Here is a 12,041-nt window from a genome sequence, read left to right as displayed (position 1 = left end):
TTTCGCATGAGGTGAAGAAGGGCTTACCTACTGAGAAGATGATGCTGGGTTAGAACAACTGGTTGTAACTCTTTTGGCTCTTTCTTGATTATCAATAAAGCTATTCAAGTTTTCCTCCATAATCTTATGTAATCTATGTTTTGTGCATTTGTATGTTCAATTTACATCTGATCCTAGATTGTTTATGATAATAGATCCATGTTCTCGCATAGTGTTATGCTGCTTTGATTCCACATGTACTCTGTAAAGCTGGGTATACAAGGAAGCAGGTAGCAAAGGACTATTAGAAGAGAGAGGAATTGAGCAAGGAACCAAGCGCAAGATAGAGGTCGGTCTCCGTTATTCTTCTCTCATCTATCTTTCATAAAAGAAAACTAAAGTAGTTTTACTTTGTTTGTTTCTAAGGTAGCTACCACACCTTAGTGGGATTAGCAGTTCTCCATAGACACTTTTCCCTGTAACATTCCCTCACTACAAACACGCTGCATTCCCAAAATCCTCTATTTTCCCCTTTTGTCACCTCACAAGCAAGTGCACCTATGAGGTCAGTCTTCACCCTACTTCATAGCAAAATAATTATCTACCATTTTCACCTGATAAAATAAATGACGAAAACCCCACAAATGACTGCAACAACTTGAGTTACAGGGCAAATCACGACATCGAAGCTCCGATATATAAATCCTTTTCCATATCATTCATTTTAGTGTTATAAAACAAATGGAAGAGAGATGGTTTGATTTTTCACAGTACTTGAACAAAAACAAGACCTGCCTATGAACAAAGTGTGTCCAAGCACCAACTTGACATTTTTCCAACTGTATTGCCTCGTTCATTTGAAATGGATTTTAATGGGATCCATTACTCCTCAAAAAATTATAAAATACAAAAAGATTATGTCATCTTTAATTTATTATTAATAATAATACTTTTTACTTTAGCCACTTTGGAGCTTCCGAAGTAGTGAAATTTTCCCAGCTTCTGGCGGCAATGTTGCTCTGAAAATCACTGCAATTAGCATACATATAGAACCCACCGCAAGATTAAACCCATCTTGGTAAACTTAATCCTTGAAAAAGTCTTACGGATTTTGGATTTCATTGGAACCATCTGTTAATTATCAATTTACCTTGGCAAATCCATCCCCGTAAAGATCATTTTATGTATACACAAGTTCCATCAAGGTATCGGCTAGGATATTCAGAAGATTTGGGCCAAGTATGTGAATTGATTAAATTCGTTCCATTCTCAAGGGAGTTAAAACAAGAATGAAGTTGTAGGTCATTCTTTAGAGTTGCATTGACGTCATCTAGTGGGTGTTTCTCATTACCTCCAACCCATAGTGCCAAGCTTGCATGGTTGTGTAAAAGTTCGATTGTGTCCCTTCCACATGTAAGAAAACGTTCATGATCTAATGGCCCATTTCGATCTGAAACAAGAATACCATGCCTATGAACAAATCCAGTAATCTAGAACTCTTGCCTAACCAATGAGCTATATATATTAATAGTAGTGATATAATTCTAACCACTTTTCTAAATCCCCACTCCAACAATGAATCCTATTAAAATTCATATCAGCATGGATCTTGATATCTTCCTTGTAACGCTTTTCTGAAAGTTGTAGCAAACCATCAAACTCTATCGAGTTCCCCATTCACTTTGAATAATATTCCACGAGTTGCACGGTCTATGTAACTCTCAATTTTTTGAAATTGAAGTGGATGGCTCCAAGAATCTGACTCTCCATAATCTCTTACATCCATAGTGATATCCACTTTGGATAGTGTTTATTTTCCCATGCCATTGGGCCACCATAAACTTGGTATTGATAACTCGTTTGTCTGAATTTGCTCAATCAAGCAGACCCCATTGTCCAGTTCAAGAGACAATTGCACCCTTATGGTACATTCTGCAACTAACAGACTCACATTGGTAAAAACATTTTGTGGTATGAAAGTATACCATCTTTAAATCATCAAAAAATGATGAAAGTAGACATGGATCAAAGAATTTGGTTGGCATAGAAAATGTAAGTTGGTTGTTGTGTTACCATGCTTTTTCTTTGTGTATGCATTGACTAGATTTCATTTTCATATTTCAACTAGTGGCACCAAATATAAAAATAGTTTATCCTCTAAAAAATATTTTAAAATGTGAAAATTTTAAAATTGTAACTGAAAATCTCCACTATATAGCAATATTTTATATGTACATAAAAAAATATATATTCATAAAGGTGGGGAGTTTGGATATCAAACACATTATAATAGTAAAAATTGGGAACATTTTTGTTCTATACTGGCTTAGATAGTTCTTAACTCAAGATCTACCAAATGTTAAAAAAGATCAAATTTCTTAAGGTGCAAATTTAGCTTAGAGTGAAAAGAGATTTGAACGCTCTAGATACTTGGTAAATCCAGAGTTAAAATGGATCTAAGATAGTTTAATAGATATATCTATATCTATATCTATATATATGTGTATGTATGTATGTATGTATGTATATATGTATATATCAAAACCTAAAGCCCTGACAATAACTTGATTATTTTACCTCAATTTTATTTTAATTATTTATTTTATTTTATTTTTCTTACAACATGTTTTCCATACTATGCTGTAGAACCCCTTCTTGGCACAACAATTCAAAATTATCTAGTAATGTATAATGTTTCTAGTAACTTGTTAACAAAAAGAAAATTTACATATGGGTAGTAGATTAATTTTTGAATTTTGTTATTGATAAGTCCTTGTCCTCTCATCCTATGTTGACATGTTGAGGTCTGTTACCACATACTAACCTCCATGTAGCCGACTCACATTTCTCATAAATGCCTCTTATGCTTTTGGGCATGATGATATTCTAGTTCTTTAAGTAATCAAACATTTTTCTTTATTCTTTTCTTTTGTAACTAGGTGAATCCTAGGCCAAGGCCAACCCGCTTATTTGTTGGAAGAAGACCGATCCACAAATAATGGGATGCTTATCACCCGGATTGTGCAAGAATTTTGTCAATATTGGACACCCCTTGGGAAGTTTAATTCCCCAAAAGTGGCTTTCACTCTTTAGCCCCACCCCATGAGGTTTGACTCTCTAATCTGGTGAGGAACAAACCCCATGCAAACCAACTGCTCTACACCTCATACGTTGTAATTTTTAGTTGGTCACATTTTTATTCGTGGACTATAGTAGTTGTTTATGTTAATCATTTTTAATTTTGTCACTTATTATCTAGTCATATGTTTTAGTCCTAGACTAAATTAGTCATTTAAGTTAGTCACTTTGATTTGGGTCACTTATTAGCTAGTCATATTTTTTATCCCTGGAATATAAATCAGACATTTAAGTTAGTCATTTTTAGTTGGATCAATTAAAATTGCTCAAATTCAGTAGTAATTCACTTGAAATAATTGTCGTGACTAAATTTTTTAGTCGCGAAGTCACTAATATCTCATTCTGTACTAGTGTATAAACCCTTTCTCCTAGGGTATGGGCGAAGACATAACACAAGAAAGAAATAGAATTATATATAAAGAATGTTTTGTATAACATATATGGAAACCAAAATTAATATTTTTGTTGATTAAATCATCAATTAATTTAATAAAAAGAATCATGAGTGATGTTGTATTATTAAGAAAAACTAAAGTTAATATAAATATAGTAGACTCAAAAGAAAGAGTATATATTCTTTGTTATATAAAAACGTTAGGTGTGCATTTAGGTACATTACAGAAGTATAAAGTTTTAGCCAATCTATAGTAGCCTCTGAATCCCCTATCAATTGTAAGTTTAGATTGTTGAAGTGATATAATTTAAATGACTAACATAAATGATTGATTCATAGACTAAATTAGTCATTCATGTTACTCAATATTACTTAATAGTTTTCTCAGTTACTTATTAGTTAGTCGTATATTTTAAATCTGAACTAAATTAGTCATTTATGTTAGTCATTTTTTGTTGGCACTTAAGATTGGTCATTTTTTCTAGTATTTAACTTGGAAAAGTTGTGGTGACTAATGTTTTTAGTGACCTAGTCACTAATATTCCCTTTTTCTACTAGTGAAAGCTATTGTGTGGGTTATTTTATAATTTTTGTTTGAAGAGTTATATTTTCATTATGGATTTCCAAATGATATAACTATAGATGGAGGGATGAAATTCACTTCCCAGTTGATTCAAAATATTATCAAGAAATATAATATTTATAACATGATTAATTCACCTTACGACCGGCCCATGGGATTTTGGATTGACGGTGAATGGGTGCGTTGTTAAGGAACTTCTTGCGATAGGTCACCGGTTCAATTCACCGTGGGTACTTAGTTTAGTCTTAACATAGAAAAAAAAAAAAAAAAAAAATTCACCTTACGACCTGCAAGGTAATGGATAGGTGGACAATACCAACAATATAATTGAGGCAATTCTAACAAACAGTTTGTCTAGTCACTGTTGATGTTGGCCTGAGAGATTTATAGAGGCGCTTTTGGCTTCTATAACTACGTGGAAGAATACCATGAGATTTTCTCCATATGAGCTTATGTATGCTAAGTGTCTTATTTTTTCCACTAAGTTCTAGATCAAGGACCATATGAGTTCTTTGGACGTAGATTTGAATTTGACTACAAAACAAAAACATTGTTTTGATTGAGTAAATGAATTAGGAGAGATGTGCTTGAATTCCATATAATGCATTGATATAATCCAACAACAATTCACCAAGTCGCATGATAGCTTCATTAAAAAAAGGTGTTTGAGAAAGTTCATCGGGCTATAATATACGATTTTAGGTTCAAGTATTTTAAGGGAAATATATGTACCACGTGGCTTGGTTTTTATGAAGTGGAAACAATCTTTGAAAATGGGACTATTAAGTTGAAAACTATTGATTAGTTGCAATATATTTCTTTTCCAATAGACATCATCAGACGTTATATCATAAGATAGTGTAATAATGGTTGATTACATAGATATAATTATTGGTCTATTGGACTATTCAATGGTGAATAAAAATATTTTTAGTACCACTATAAATGAGCGTAATGAATTTCTGATGGTTTATGTATCTAATTTCTTTTAGAATTAGGGGGGCACCAATACTTGTTAAAGCATCAAAAGATATTTTGGCTTCCAAATTAGGTTAAACAAGGGGAGGATTATCCTCAACCTACATAGGCAATTCATTTGTGGTTGGAGTTTCACCATTAATGTGATCAATCTCCATAGACATTTCCATAAAGTGTGTTTTTCTTCCTTATGTTACTGGCCTATAAAATATTTTTCATCATGATTGTGGGAGATAAATTTAAGTTGGTGTTCTACCATTTTTCCTTGGTTATCTTTTGAATTTTGAGTGGAGAAGACGGAGGATGGTTATTGGTAAGGTAGGGATAGGGAATATAGGAGGTTTGTTTTAGTTCAAAATTGACCCCTTTCTATGCTTCTTTATCCTAGTGAATAAATTAAAGATATGTTTGAGGGTTGGACATTAAAACGTGAGCATAAATTTAATCCTTAAATCATTCTTGTAAGAATATGTTTGGAAAGATTTTAGTCTAGAAATCCAATTAATTGGAAGCGGTGATGTAGACATCAATTTTATGTGGCTATTTATGTTTGCCCAGATGGACAAGGTGGTGAGTATCAATGTTGAAGAATTCAGAAAGATCAACAACAAATTGAGTTGATGCAATATATCCATAGTGGGAAATCTTACAGCATTTCCCTCATTTCCAATGCTTTAAGTCTCGATAGAGGACACCCACATGAACTTTTAAGAGATCATATTTGATTCCATGTAGTAAGAAATAGTGTTACATTTGATTGACATATATAGTGCCGTTACAACCACAAAATTTATTCAAATCTAATTTCAAAAGGTGGATATCATCAAAAGGAGAGTTAAACTATGATGAATCAATTCCCTCATTGTTTACCTTTTTCTATGGGGAAATAGGGACCACACGTACATCAATCATACCAAACTTAGAATTAATGGAAGGTGCGGAAGTAATTTCATGATATTCCTTTTTTGCTCTAAGCTTAGGTGCTGGAAAATTGGTTTTGAATGTTTGTATAGCATTCTTCAAAAGAAGCAATGTGCTTTTTATGAAATTCCAATGGATGTGGGCAATGGGTTGGTGGGGCTAGTGATGAGGGAGTAAGCGAAGGAGGAAAGTGCATCCACACAAAAGGATTTAATGAGAAGCTATACAAAAGTGATCAGTGTGGCATGCTTGAGTAAGAAAGGTATGTGGTTAGTAATAATATGGGTGACCACACATAAGTTTGGCTTAATAAACAGGGGTATCATTCCAATAAACTCAGCATTAGGAATCTATTGAGATAGGTCCCAAATAAGGGTGGCTCTAGGTCCAATTTATACTTTTTCTTATTTTCTTCTTTTTTCCTTGTGGGATAATAATATGAATTGAATACTATTATTTTTTTTAACTCCAATAGAGTTATACTTTGAAATAAATAATATTATGTTGATAAAATGGCCAAATTTTAAATATTACTAAATGTGTAGAAATTTTGCAACTCGATGCAACAAATAGGGCTTCCAGGAATTGAAGCGACTATGACTAATAAATTAATGGTCCCAAGAAAAAGGATATTCCCTATGACATAGATATGTAATGTGCTTCCAAGTTATAATAGTAGCACTCATACCAATAACTCAGACCTCTAACAAAGGAGGATAAATTATAACCTTACTTGCACTACCTAATAGACAAGAGTATTCTTCTTGAGTTTTGTTGTCATTGCCATCCTAATAGATTGGTGGCCAAGTGGTTTAGATATTAATGGTTTCAAGAGGTGTAAAATAATTCTGATACACCACAAGGTATGTGGAAGTGAGATTCCATTTATAGGATATATGGTATATGGTACTACTCCAATTAATATCAATAGGGGTTATAGGGGTGTAGTTCCTAAATGGATTCCTCTCTATCAATAATTTTACTCAACAAAAAAAAAACAAAGTGGTATTTTAAAGATGTTGGAACATGTGTAACTTAGAAATATTTATAAAACATATTCTAAATGTTATGTGAAAAGGAAGCACCTAATACCATGTATGATGTACCTAACATAAATATACTAAACATGAATGAAAAATAATATTTAAATATTTAACAAACCATAATGAAAAAAGGTAGTTAGAACATTATTAATCGAAGGAAAGAATGATAGTTTTATTGCTATATGACAATAGTCACTCACCTCCTCAAGGGGGAAACCTTCAGTAAGGAAAATATCAATTACAATAATTCTCCATACAAATTTTAGAATGGCTTCCGCTATATATATATCTATATATATATATATATATATATATATATATATATATATATTACTTTTTACCCCACTTGAACATTCTAGAGAAGGAAAATTCTACTAAGCGGAACCTTCTAGTAAGATCTCTAACAATATTTTCATTCACACTATTATGAGCCATATTTACTACTAATGGCCTTTGTTACATAAAAATACATTCATTTATCTATTTGGGGTTAGGTAATATAGGACCTTAAAAATTTGATAGTATTTTATTCTAAAACGTATTTATTTATACAATCTTATTTTGCAACCTTTCAATTATGCAATGCCATTTCATTTTTGATATTAACAATTCCCTTTCTTTAGAAGAATAAAAAAATAAGTCAAATTAAAGAATATGGATCCTAGATACAAAGTGTGGGATATCTCACAGGTGTTAGAATATTTTGACATAGGTTTTTGGTGATAATCACATCAAAATACATTTTTCGGTGTGTTTCAAGCCAACAAGTGTGGTTCATCATCAGTATAAGTTGAAGAAGCAGACCCTAGAAAAACAAAAATGTAATTCATTGGGATTATCACTGGAAACCTCTCTCAAAAACCCTGATATGGATCACAAAAGCCTCAATTCAGTAAGTGTTAGGATCTTTGGTAAAAAAATTAATGATAATATATTTGATTACTCTTCTTGGAAAAATAAGGTAATTTAAAATCTCTACATGGTTTACTACCATATAGGGCACCAACAAGAGGCTCTCAAACTATTGATGGACAACTTGGATATAGTACAATATAGAATGAGACGACGAGTAGATCAACATCACATTGAAAGTGAATTTTTAAGAGTAATTTTTAAGATAAAATCATACAAACATATGTGATGAGTCTCAATATTGCAACAAGAATGTTGCAACTCCCAAGGCTACCGACTTTAATTATCAGCTTGTGGTTCGTACAAAATTAAGAGGTATCAACAATATATGTGTGACATACAATGTGTCATTCCTTTCCTGTCATGATGTAATGTAGTGCATGTACTGAAGTCAAATCCTAAACTAATTGCATAAAATGAAATGTTTGAAATGTAACCTTAACCTATTGCACGAAAGAAAGTACAAGGAAAGAGACTGAAATTCAATGCTAGATCACACCATTTCCGAATTAACGGCCAAGAAACTATGATTTGCAATAATTCTAAATTATCATGAACCAAATGCTACTATCAAAGCATGGACGTAAGAATCATCAAATATCACTAATTTGCAACTAAAGGGACTGAAATGAAATTGTTTTTGTCTTTTTGTCTTTTCATGCAAAATCAAGTATGCAAACTAATTTCTTTTGGTGATGTGGCAAGTGAATTAAGGATGTTGACGGATGTATGAAAGGGTTAGGAGATGGTTGGTTGGTGTGGGAGACAATTGGGAGTTTTTTGGTGACTTCCTATAGGTTTTCTATCATTCATCCTCAAAACAGACCATTTCAGGAAAACCTACAGGATGTACTAAAAACCTCTAGGATCACCTGAGAACCTACAAGATACAGCTGAGAGAAAAATGGAGGGTATTGGAGGTGATGGAAGGATTGTGCAAGGTGGTAAATGGGTGGAATGGAGTGATAAAATTCCTAGGATCACCGACAATGCAAAAAAAAAGTTGGGAGATGAATGGATTTGCTCAAAAATCTTGGAGAAATTCCCTACACGATGTACATATTCACTATAATTCATCGAATGACCAAGAAAATCAAATATAAATTGGATGGAATTTTTTTTATTATTAACTAGGATTTCTTAGGTCCCCATTCCAAGTGGAATCACTCAAAAATACCTCTAGTATCCCACAGTAAAAGAATAAAAAACATTACTAGTCGAAAATCTAGAAATTCGAGAACTAGTGAGCTAGTAAATCTAAGAAATGCCTATCCAAATCAAATGTAAATGAAATGGGGTAGTATTTTTTATCAATTATATTTTTTTTTATCTAATGCAAGTTGAATCAATTCTATTGAATCTTGTTAGAATGCTCTAAAAAATAGCAAAAATTTAATGTTCTTTACTAAAAAGGAGGTCTAGCAATCCAGATTTGCGAATGAGAAGACTAATCAAAGCAACTCAATGATTATTATGAACTTACAAAGCCTTTCAAAGGATGAAATAATGCTTGTGATCCTACAAAATGACTTACATCAATCATTTAACTCAATCCTACAACAAGAAATCATTAATACTAAATGCATAAATAGAAAGAAATAAAAACTAGAGATGTATGTGAATAAGCAATGAAAAGAAGGAAAGAAAATAATAAAAAAGGGCTTGTAGGTTCATGGAATGGCCAAAACCAAGGAAAATTGGAGACCTATGGAGGAGAACAAGACTTAGAAGCTGAACATGACACCAATCTTCATTATTTTCATTAATCGAACTACATCCCTGCAAGAAGATAAAATGGAGTAGTAAAAATACAAGCTCTCTCCACCATAACACTAATGAAAAAAATCTCTCCCTAAAGGAAAATTTGAGTTGGTACTTATAAAAAATGATTAGGAATCATTCCCAATGAATGGAGGATGCTTTCCCCACAAAAACCTCTTGATTAGTTGATCTAGTCCCCAATACTAGGAATTTGCATTAAATGTTAGGGAACACATTCCTAGATTTCCTCAATCATTCACTAGAGGCAAATTCGACTTGGTACTTATAAAAAATGATTAAGAATCATTCCTCATGGATGGAGGAAGCTTTCCCCACCGAAATCCCTAGATTAGTGGATCTACTCCCTTGATTGGTGGATATGCTCCCTTGATTAGTGGAACACATTCCTACATTTTGTCAATCATTGGAGTTCTACAATTTGTGCCACAATTCCATAGTATCTTGTTGACTTATTATTTATTATTGATCCTCCAGTAGTAGGGAACAAGTCCCTAAATTATCTCCTCCTCCAAATCTTCATAATCTGCTCAATAGTCTCATAATATTCCGCAAAAAATAAATATTATTAGGCACAAATATTAAATTATTCATAAACCTTCCTAATGAATATATTAAAGTTAAAAATATGTCATATAATTCAAAAAGAGAGGTTTAATGTGCTAAAGGATAGTCATAGGCTTTAATTTATTTCTTAAATTAGTGGCACAGGCCTTAATTTATGTCTAATTTAGAGGCCCATCATACCTCCTTGCTGAAAATGTTGCTCTTCCTTTGAGAAACTTAGTGACTTCAATGTGCCTCATCCATAGCCTTGGTGACCTCTCTCTTGTGCATTAAGAATTTTGGCTATAACCTCTACAAGGAAAAGCCCAAAAACATATTTGTTCAAAGAAATAACATTATTTCTTGAGACCATTTGCTTTCCTTCTTGCCCTTTATTCAAGATGAGTTCTTGAATATTTTTTATTTTGGCAAGGTCTTCCATACGTTTATCAACCTTCTTCTACCTTGTTCTTCCATTTGGACACCTCTTGTAGGATCTCTGGGTTACTGTAATTCCTACAGGATCATCCTGTAGAAAACACAATCCCTTTTTTAACTGATGTAAAGAAGTGGAAAAAATGACAGAAATGATGGCAGAATGAATGGTAATGAGTGGTAAAATAAAAGTGTGAGTGATAGGGGTCTCTTTGTGATCCTCTTTTGCTCTTTGACCATCCTTCTTATTGACCTACAAATGGAAATTTCATGAAAATGGAGAGGATGCTCTCTTTTTTTTTTCTTTTCAAGAATGAAATGGGATGGATGAATGATGAATAGATAGTGAATATGACGTAGATGGGGGGCTTGGAGTGATGTGGTGACCTTGGACTTTGCAAAAAATTTCTTCTTTTAACTACTATTATCATTCCTTGAAATCATCACCCTTCATAATTTGACATTTTAACATTGCATGAGTGAAGGAGTGAGTTTCAATTAACTAGCTAAAGGCGGATGGGACTGCTGACAAATCTTTAGCTTATAAAACCTCATCTCTCATTCATTGACAACAAATTTCTAACTATAATATACTCAAGAGAAGAGGTCAAGAATATTTCATACATGTACCTACCTCATGGTTGTTGGTTGAGTTGATGTTGATGTGCACGTGCTGGATGGTGGTGCTGATGATCATGATGTTGCTGCTAAGCTCCGGAGGAGGTTCTTTGACCTCTGGATCTCCTTTAAGGCTACTCACTACCAATCTTGTAGGTTTTATTTTGTGTCTTGTATGTTCACATGATAACGACTTGTATTGTCCATATCTCCCAAATGGTAGATTGGATTGAGCTAAAACATTTCGAGCATGTTTCCATCATCATTATGCACCTCCCCATAGAAAAATGTTGGTCAATGGATGCCAGGATCTCAAGAAAAATTAAAAATGGCTGAAGGTGACTGAGGTCAATTTCTTGGAAACCGTGCACTGGAATTTTTTGAAATTTCTTGGACATGTTACCATCATCCATATGCATCTACCCATTGTTTTCGGGAGAACTAGTATCTTTTTGATCTACTAGTCCCACTAAGATGGGTATCTACCTTAGAAGCAAACAAGTCAGAGTGCTTCAAGATTTCCTTTATGTATGATAGGTAAGAGAGAAGAAAAGAGGACCAACCTGTATCTTCCACTTCACTCGTTGCTCGTTTCCTCTCTCCCTTGATAGAGCTTGCCACTCTTCTCCTACTTGTCCTACTTTAGAGAATACCTATAGAGGAAAAGCAACAAAACACCATTAAAGCATCTCGATCTATGATATCATAAACAATG

General features: G+C 33.1%; 1 pseudogene; it reads right to left on the bottom strand.

Annotated features, from left to right (window-relative positions):
• Positions 1-937: 937 nt before the first annotated feature.
• On the bottom strand, positions 938-2,039 carry LOC149210024 (mannosylglycoprotein endo-beta-mannosidase pseudogene; annotated as a pseudogene).
• Positions 2,040-12,041: the final 10,002 nt, after the last annotated feature.

Source organism: Pinus tabuliformis, chromosome 1_2, assembly GCF_031772625.1.
Source record: "Pinus tabuliformis cultivar Carrire ecotype Pingquan chromosome 1_2, CPIR1, whole genome shotgun sequence".
In the NCBI taxonomy this organism is placed as follows: Eukaryota; Viridiplantae; Streptophyta; class Pinopsida; order Pinales; family Pinaceae; genus Pinus; species Pinus tabuliformis.
This window is presented reverse-complemented; position numbering and strand designations above follow the sequence as displayed.